This window comes from Chiloscyllium plagiosum, chromosome 37 (assembly GCF_004010195.1).
Source record: "Chiloscyllium plagiosum isolate BGI_BamShark_2017 chromosome 37, ASM401019v2, whole genome shotgun sequence".
NCBI classification, from domain to species: Eukaryota; Metazoa; Chordata; class Chondrichthyes; order Orectolobiformes; family Hemiscylliidae; genus Chiloscyllium; species Chiloscyllium plagiosum.
In genome coordinates, this window is record NC_057746.1 from 14,656,500 (window position 1) to 14,664,754 (window position 8,255).

An 8,255-nucleotide genomic window follows, 5' to 3' on the forward strand; every position below is an offset into this window, starting at 1 on the left:
TCTCCCCGTGTCTGCGTGGGTTTCCTCCGGGTGCTCCGGTTTCCTCCCACAGTCCAAAGATGTGCAGGTCAGGTGAATTGGCCATACTAAATTGCCTGTAGTGTTAGGTAAGGGGTAAATGTAGGGGTCTGGGTGGGTTGCGCTTCAGCGGGTCGGTGTGGACTTGTTGGGCCGAAGGGCCTGTTTCCACACTGTAATGTAATCTAATCTATGTAATCTAATCTAATCTAATTGGTGAGCATCCCCACTTCTGACTTTCTGATGGACAGACAATCGTTCTTTTCTTGTCTAATCTAAGAGGTGATTGGTCAGGCAGTAATTGTAAGGGATAGATTTTGAAATTGAGTTCATAAAAGTTAAAACAAAAACAGAAACTGCTTGAGAACCTCAGCAGGTCTGGCAGCATTTGTGGAGAGAAAAAGCAGAATTAACAATGCAGGTCAAATGACTTTTCTTCAGAAAGTGTAAAACTTGTTGAAATGGTCTGAATTTTAACAAATCTACATAATGTGAACTATATCAGGGATTGTTATTCATTTTAAGACAAATTGGTTAATTATTGCTTTAAAGGGTGTTTTGCATTTACAGAAGTCCTGTGGCAGCCTGGTTCACAGTAATTTTTAATGCATGATGGCAAGTTGACACTTGAAAGTACAGCTCAGCAATTAGATTAGATTCTACAGCAATTCTACAGTGTGGAAACAGGCCATTCAACAAAACAAGTCCACATCAACACTCCAAAGAGTAACCCACCCAAACACATTTCCCTCCGACTAATGCACTTAACACTATGGGCAATTTATCATGGCCAATTCACCTAACCTGCACATCCTTTGGATTGTTGGGGAAAACCAGAGCACCCAAAGGACACCTGCACAGACATGTGGAGAATGTGCTAACTTCATACGGAGAGTCACTCAAGGTGGGCATTGAACACAGGTCCCTCGCGCTGTGAGGCTGCAGTGCTAACCACTGAGCCACATTGCCACCAATTACTTCAAACAAAATTTGAAAAACATTTTGGAGAAGGGTCACTGGGCTCAAAACTTCTATTCGATTTTCTCTCCACACATGCAGACAGATCTGTCGAGATTCAGCAATAGTTTTTGGTTTTGTTTCAGATTTCCAAAACGTGAAGTTCTTTGTTTCATTTTGTCAGAAAGTGCGGAAATACGTTGGAAGCATTTAGTAAATGGTTTGCTGGGCAGCTAAGATTGAGCTGGAAGCTGACGCTATGTTTCACTTTGAACAGTTATTAATGAAATCCTTTAAGTCTGGGAACAGTTACCCTGAGACTGGTTTGCAGCAATTTTCCTCAGCTTTCAAACTTCAATGATTGTTGTCACATTGTGTTTATTTAGGACATGAGGCAGATTCAATGATCATCAAAGGACAATCTGATAGATTGCATGTACGGAAGGTCAATTATGCACCTCAAAGTATGCATGGACAGAAGGTTTACAAAATGATATCTGAGGGACTGGATATGAGGGGATTGTGCTGCAACGAAGATTGGAACAGATGCCTCTATGAGATGTTGAATAAATGCCTGGCACTGAACCCAAAATGTCGCTCTGCCTTATCAGCGTACATGAAAGTCACTACACTGCTGAATAATTTTGCAAGTGGGTCATTTCGACCTAGAACCGGTGGCATGTGCAACATTTCGCAGTAACCTACAAGGTCTCACGTTCACCAGTTAATTGAGGCAATTTCTGGTGAGGGCTTGGAATTCATTGACATGTCTATAGTGAGAATGAAGGGGATGGCTTGTCCTGTCACAAGTTTGCTGGTTTCCTGAAGATTTGTGGCGCTATTGATGGAAGACATTTCTCTGTGAAGGCACTGCAACTCTTCAGTTTATCAACACCAAGTGTTTGGATGCCGTCATTGTGTATGGCACATTTCTGTGATTACAGATAACCAGGAAAATATAGAAAATAGGAGCCATGCGGGCCTTCAGGTGTGCTCTGCCCTTCATTATGATCATAGCTGACCATCCAACTAAATGTCCTGTTCTGATTGCTTTGCTATCCTTTGGTCCCCTTAGCTGAATCCAATGCCTTCTTGAAATCATACAATATTTTCGCTTTGACTGGTTTCTGTAGCAGAGAATACCACAAGGTTACCACTTTCTAGGTGAAAAAAGAGTATCCTCATCTCAGTCCTCAGGAAGTGCACATAATTAATTTGTACTGGCAAATGCAATCTTACAGCAGGCCATAATTGTTACACTGGGAGTTGAAGGATGTTTGGAAGAATTAAAGCTTGTCAGAGGAGTGCAATAAAAAAACTCACTAAATCACCTAAAAGCCACCCATTTGGAATTAGTATAATAGATGTGCTTGAAGTTACAAAACCAGGGAACATTGTCAATAATCTCTCCATATCAAATAGAGGGGAACAGAATAGAACATTACTTTTTTAGCAGAATGTTGCCTGTAACAAGAATCATTGCCATTGATTTCTCATTGTAATTTTAGCTTTCAGTTTTGCCCACACATGACTACAAATTGACCAAAGCTGAAACAGAATATGATACATATTCTTTAATAACGTTGATTAAATACTATGGGGGAGAAAGCTGTAATATGGTCACAAACCATGAAATGAATGACTAAGAAGAACAAGCTCAAAAGGCTGGATGACCTCCTCGTGTTCCTCTGTTCCTGGAGTCCTATGTTAGGAGAACTCTGAGAAATATGCACCACATCTTAGGAAGTATATATTGGCCTTGGAGGGAGTACAACTTGATTTGACACCTAGACTTCAGCAGTTAGGTTATGAAGAGAGGTTATATAAATGAGGCCTTTTTAATTCTACTGATCAAAGTCTTCATGATATTAACAGGAAAAGACAGTGAAGATAAATATGAACTATTTCCACTACTTGGGGATTCTCGAAGTCCAAAGATGTGTGGGTCAGGTGAATTGGCCAATTAGTCAGAGGGAAATGGGTCTGGGTAGGTTACTCTTCAGAGGGTCAGTGTAGACTTGTTAGGCTGAAGGGCCTGTTTCCACACTGTAGGGAATCTAAGCTAATCTAATCTAGAACTGGGCACCATGGGCTGAGAATTCGGGCCAGACCGTTCAGGAGAAATGTTAGAGAAAAACTTCTACACATAAGCGGCAGTAGACATTTGGAACTTTCTTCTACAAGTGTGGTGAAACGGTTAAAAATTATGTCCCAATACATGTGTGAATCTAACCGGAATGGAGGTGTTGCTTAGTCCCGTGTGAATCTTATTACACACCTCCCCGTGTGAATCTTCTTATCTGTATGTAACCAGAATGGAATGTGTTTTTTAGCCTTGCTCTGCTGTTCACATGAATGTTTATATCTGGAAAAGAGTATATCAGCTGAAAAAGTCTCCAGTTCGGTGAGTCTGCTCCGGGGTTACGTTTAACCGCCGAGCGTGGGTTGTTGGCAACCGCTCTACGAGAACTGACGGCTCCCAGTTCCGGTAACATGTAGAGTGAGTATAAGCCAGACCCGTTGTGGCGACGCTGCGGGGAATAAAATGCCCATATTCTAACAGACTCGCCTCTTGGTCGTTTGTTCTGTGTCAGAATACTCTCCTACGAACCTGACCTTGAGAATTTTTTAAAACATTTGGCGCAGCGAGCAGGGTCAATCGCAATTGAGGAGAGATTTTGATACAGAACAATGTTTTGGAAAAAGACTAAGAAACCAGAAGAACAAACTGTGGAGGTCCCGACCGTCCCGGGATGGCATGGATGTGGGCATGTACGTGGCAGTTTGTTTGAGAAAGGATCCCAGTCCTGCCGAAGAACCCCTTGCCTGGGGTACAGCGGAGGATGTGGGCATGTCCAAAAAGCTGAAGCGGAGTTAACAGAATTGAATGGGATTGAACTGAACTGAACTGAGTGGAACTGAAGTGAATCAAATTGAACGGAACAAAATGGAACTGAGCTAAATTGAATTGAAATGGACGGAACTGAATTGAACACAATTGAATTGAACTGAACAGACCTGAACTGAGCTGAATTGAACTACACTGAATTGACTGAACTGAAATTAACTGAAACGAATTGAACTGAATTAAGCATAATGTAACACATGTATTGGGCCAAGCAGTGGAATGTGGTGAAACGGTTAAAAATTATGTCCCAATACATGTGTGAATCATAATGTAACACATGTATTGGGCCAAGCAGTGGAATGTGGTGAAACGGTTAAAAATTATGTCCCAATACATGTGTGAATCATAATGTAACACATGTATTGGGCCAAGCAGTGGAATGTGGTGAAACGGTTAAAAATTATGTCCCAATACATGTGTGAATAATAATGTAACACATGTATTGGGCCAAGCAGTGGAATGTGGTGAAACGGTTAAAAATTATGTCCCAATACATGTGTGAATCATAATGTAACACATGTATTGGGCCAAGCAGTGGAATGTGGTGAAACGGTTAAAAATTATGTCCCAATACATGTGTGAATCATAATGTAACACATGTATTGGGCCAAGCAGTGGAATGTGGTGAAACGGTTAAAAATTATGTCCCAATACATGTGTGAATCATAATGTAACACATGTATTGGGCCAAGCAGTGGAATGTGGTGAAACGGTTAAAAATTATGTCCCAATACATGTGTGAATAATAATGTAACACATGTATTGGGCCAAGCAGTGGAATGTGGTGAAAGGGTTAAAATTATGTCCCAATACATGTGTGAATAATAATGTAACACATGTATTGGGCCAAGCAGTGGAATGTGGTGTGTCCCAATACATGTGTGCTCATAATGTAACACATGTATTGGGCCAAGCAGTGGAATGTGGTGTGTCCCAATACATGTGTGCTCATAATGTAACACATGTATTGGGCCAAGCAGTGGAATGTGGTGTGTCCCAATACATGTGTGCTCATAATGTAACACATGTATTGGGCCAAGCAGTGGAATGTGGTGTGTCCCAATACATGTGTGCTCATAATGTAACACATGTATTGGGCCAAGCAGTGGAATGTGGTGTGTCCCAATACATGTGTGCTCATAATGTAACACATGTATTGGGCCAAGCAGTGGAATGTGGTGTGTCCCAATACATGTGTGCTCATAATGTAACACATGTATTGGGCCAAGCAGTGGAATGTGGTGTGTCCCAATACATGTGTGCTCATAATGTAACACATGTATTGGGCCAAGCAGTGGAATGTGGTGTGTCCCAATACATGTGTGCTCATAATGTAACACATGTATTGGGCCAAGCAGTGGAATGTGGTGTGTCCCAATACATGTGTGCTCATAATGTAACACATGTATTGGGCCAAGCAGTGGAATGTGGTGTGTCCCAATACATGTGTGCTCATAATGTAACACATGTATTGGGCCAAGCAGTGGAATGTGGTGTGTCCCAATACATGTGTGCTCATAATGTAACACATGTATTGGGCCAAGCAGTGGAATCTGGTGAAAGGGTTAAAATTGTGTCCCAATACATGTGTGAATCTAACCGAAAATGGAAGGTGTCGCTTAGTCCCCTGTGAATCTTATTACACACCTTCCCGTGTGAATCTTCTTATCTGCATGTGACCAGAATGGAATGTGTTTTGCAGCCTTGCTCTGCTGTTCACATGAATGTTTACATCTGGAAAAGAGTATATCAGCTGGAAAAGTCTCCAGTTCGGTGAGTCTGCTCCGGGGTTACGTTTAACCGCCGAGCGTGGGTTGTTGGCAACCGCTCTACGAGAACTGACGGCTCCCAGTTCCGGTAACATGTAGAGTGAGTATAAGCCAGAACCTGGAGTCTGCTCCGGGGTTACGTTTAACCGCCGAGCGTGGGTTGTTGGCAACCGCTCTACGAGAACTGACGGCTCCCAGTTCCGGTAACATGTAGAGTGAGTATAAGCCAGAACCTGGAGTCTGCTCCGGGGTTACGTTTAACCGCCGAGCGTGGGTTGTTGGCAACCACTCTACGAGAACTGACGATAACCTTCTTCCTCTTGTGCTCAAACCTGGCTTACCAGCTTCAATAATTTATGCACCTGCACAGCCACACCACTCTCCTCCTACATATACTTTAAAGCAGTCTCCTTCATTTTATATTGTCATGTCACTTTCTTGTTTCAAACTAATCACTCCTATTACTCCTGCACCACAGATACAGGGTGGAGTAATGTGTAATATTGACAAGTTGCATTACATTAACTCACAGACTCCTCTGATAGGAGCTTGCAAACACAAGGTCTCTATCAACTACATAGACAACGGCAATAAATGCATGAGAACACCACCGTCTGCATATACCTTTGTAAGCCACACCCCCTCCCTGTTGGAGCTATATGCCTTCACGGTTCCTAGTTCATTCACCATTGTTTGGTTAAAATCCGAGAATATCCTTCCCAGAAGCATACCTAACACCCCAAGAATGGTCACCATCTCCAGAGCAATTAGAGGTGGGCAAGAAATGATAAGCACATACACTGAAAAAATGAAGTGGAAACGCGCGTTGGACTGGACCCGTATCTGATGGAGATGACACATTAATCAAATGGGGAGGGAAGAGGAGAGGGGAGAGGTTAGATCTTGACGGACAGACCAAGCTGCTTAACTTAAACCATCCATTGGGAAGAATCCACTCGTTTTGAATTTGCAGGGAAGTAGCAACTGCTTATTTATTACTGTCTTATTTTAATACAGAACATTTGAAAGTAGATTCAATAAATTATTGTTGTTGATAAAGTCACTGCGAAAATAATATCAGAAAGCTAAAGAGGGTGTCAGGCAGCCAAAGTGAAAATAAAAACAATGAACTTGGGTTGATATAGCACAGATGTGAACTTAGACCATTGTTGTTTAACTGCCTGTCGACAAAGTAGTGCCACTATTGTATAAATAGATGTGCTGCAGAGAATTCCCATAAACAGCAAAGACGGAGAGAAACGTGTTTTAAATGATCGTGGAAGGAAAATATTGTCCTCAAGACAGAGGTTGCTACCCAATTGCCTACAGCCCACTCTCACTAATGCACTGGCTCTTCCTCAAAATTGTGGGCGTGGGATGCAGAGGACTCCACTCATCCAGTTTAACAATACATCCCAAAGTCAGCATCTGCAGCTGTACGGCACTCCCTCAGCACTTTTTCAGTAGACGCTCCGGCCAAACCTCTGCAATACAGTGTGCCAGCAATGGGTTTTAATCCCACAACCTCTGACTCTCAGGCAGGAGTGTTACCCACTGGTCCAGAATAGACAGCCAAGTATCAAATCCAATGTTTGAGAAGGGTCAAAGCCAACAAGGCAAACAAATCAAAGGTCATGTAAAGTAGATGTGAATGTGAATTTTGAAGCACAAAGATCAACCACAATCATAGGGAATGGCGGAGACAGGTTGAGGGTTAGAATGGTCTAACTCTGCTCCTAATTTGTATGAACAAGCAAAGCAGATCCTTTTAATGTTTACTTTGGTATTTACCTCCCTGTGGGAAATAAAGTCAAAACTGATAATAAAAGAAGAGACAGTCAGGGTAGTGTTGGTGATTTATGATCTATTGAAAAATTCACTCCACTCAGACACAGTACAGTACAGCTGATGACCTACCACATAACGCCTACAGTTAATCTCTCAGACCAAAAGAAATGTGATGAAAGCAACAAAAAAAAGCGTCAGAGTGAAAGCGCAGTAAGCTTTGTGCCCTGCTCAAACTGGGATCTGTAACTGTGGAGGGAGGTAGGGGTGTTGGCTGCTGTGACAAAGGGTATAAAATGCAAGGTGAGGGAAAAAAGCGAGAGAGAGAGAGAGAGAGAGCGGAAGGGAAAAGGTGGCATTGGGACAGAGGGAGACCATGGGTTAGTGAGCATGTTTGGAAGAGTATAAGCATGGGGTGACAGAGAGGGTGAAAAGTGGAATTTTTTTTTTAAAAACCACACGTCAGACACCTTCAGGGGTTTCTATACAGAAAATTAACACAACAAGCAGCAATTTATAGATATATTTTACATTAGAAATAAAAAATACTTACAAACATATAACACTCTGAGCACCTTTTCTTTTTTAAAAAAGGAGAGTAAATACAATTTTGGAGCACCATATTTACTAGTAAAGCTTCACAGACTTAAATTCATCATTTCTTTACTGTTTGGTTCAATTTACGGAAGATTTGCGAATTTAAATAATATTGTCTCTCTCTCTCTCTGTTGTGGTTTTCTTTTATATTACAATCTATGGAGAACACTTTTTTTAATTAAAAAAACAGAAGAAACACATTTCTCATCTCGCCGGTCTTC

General features: G+C 41.8%; 1 protein-coding gene across 1 annotated transcript in view; it reads right to left on the minus strand.

Moving 5' to 3' along the window:
* Positions 1 to 8,255, minus strand: part of LOC122541221 (collagen alpha-1(V) chain-like) — a 46,541-nt gene that overhangs the window by 12,364 nt on the left and 25,922 nt on the right. The gene's annotated exons all lie outside the window — the stretch shown is intronic.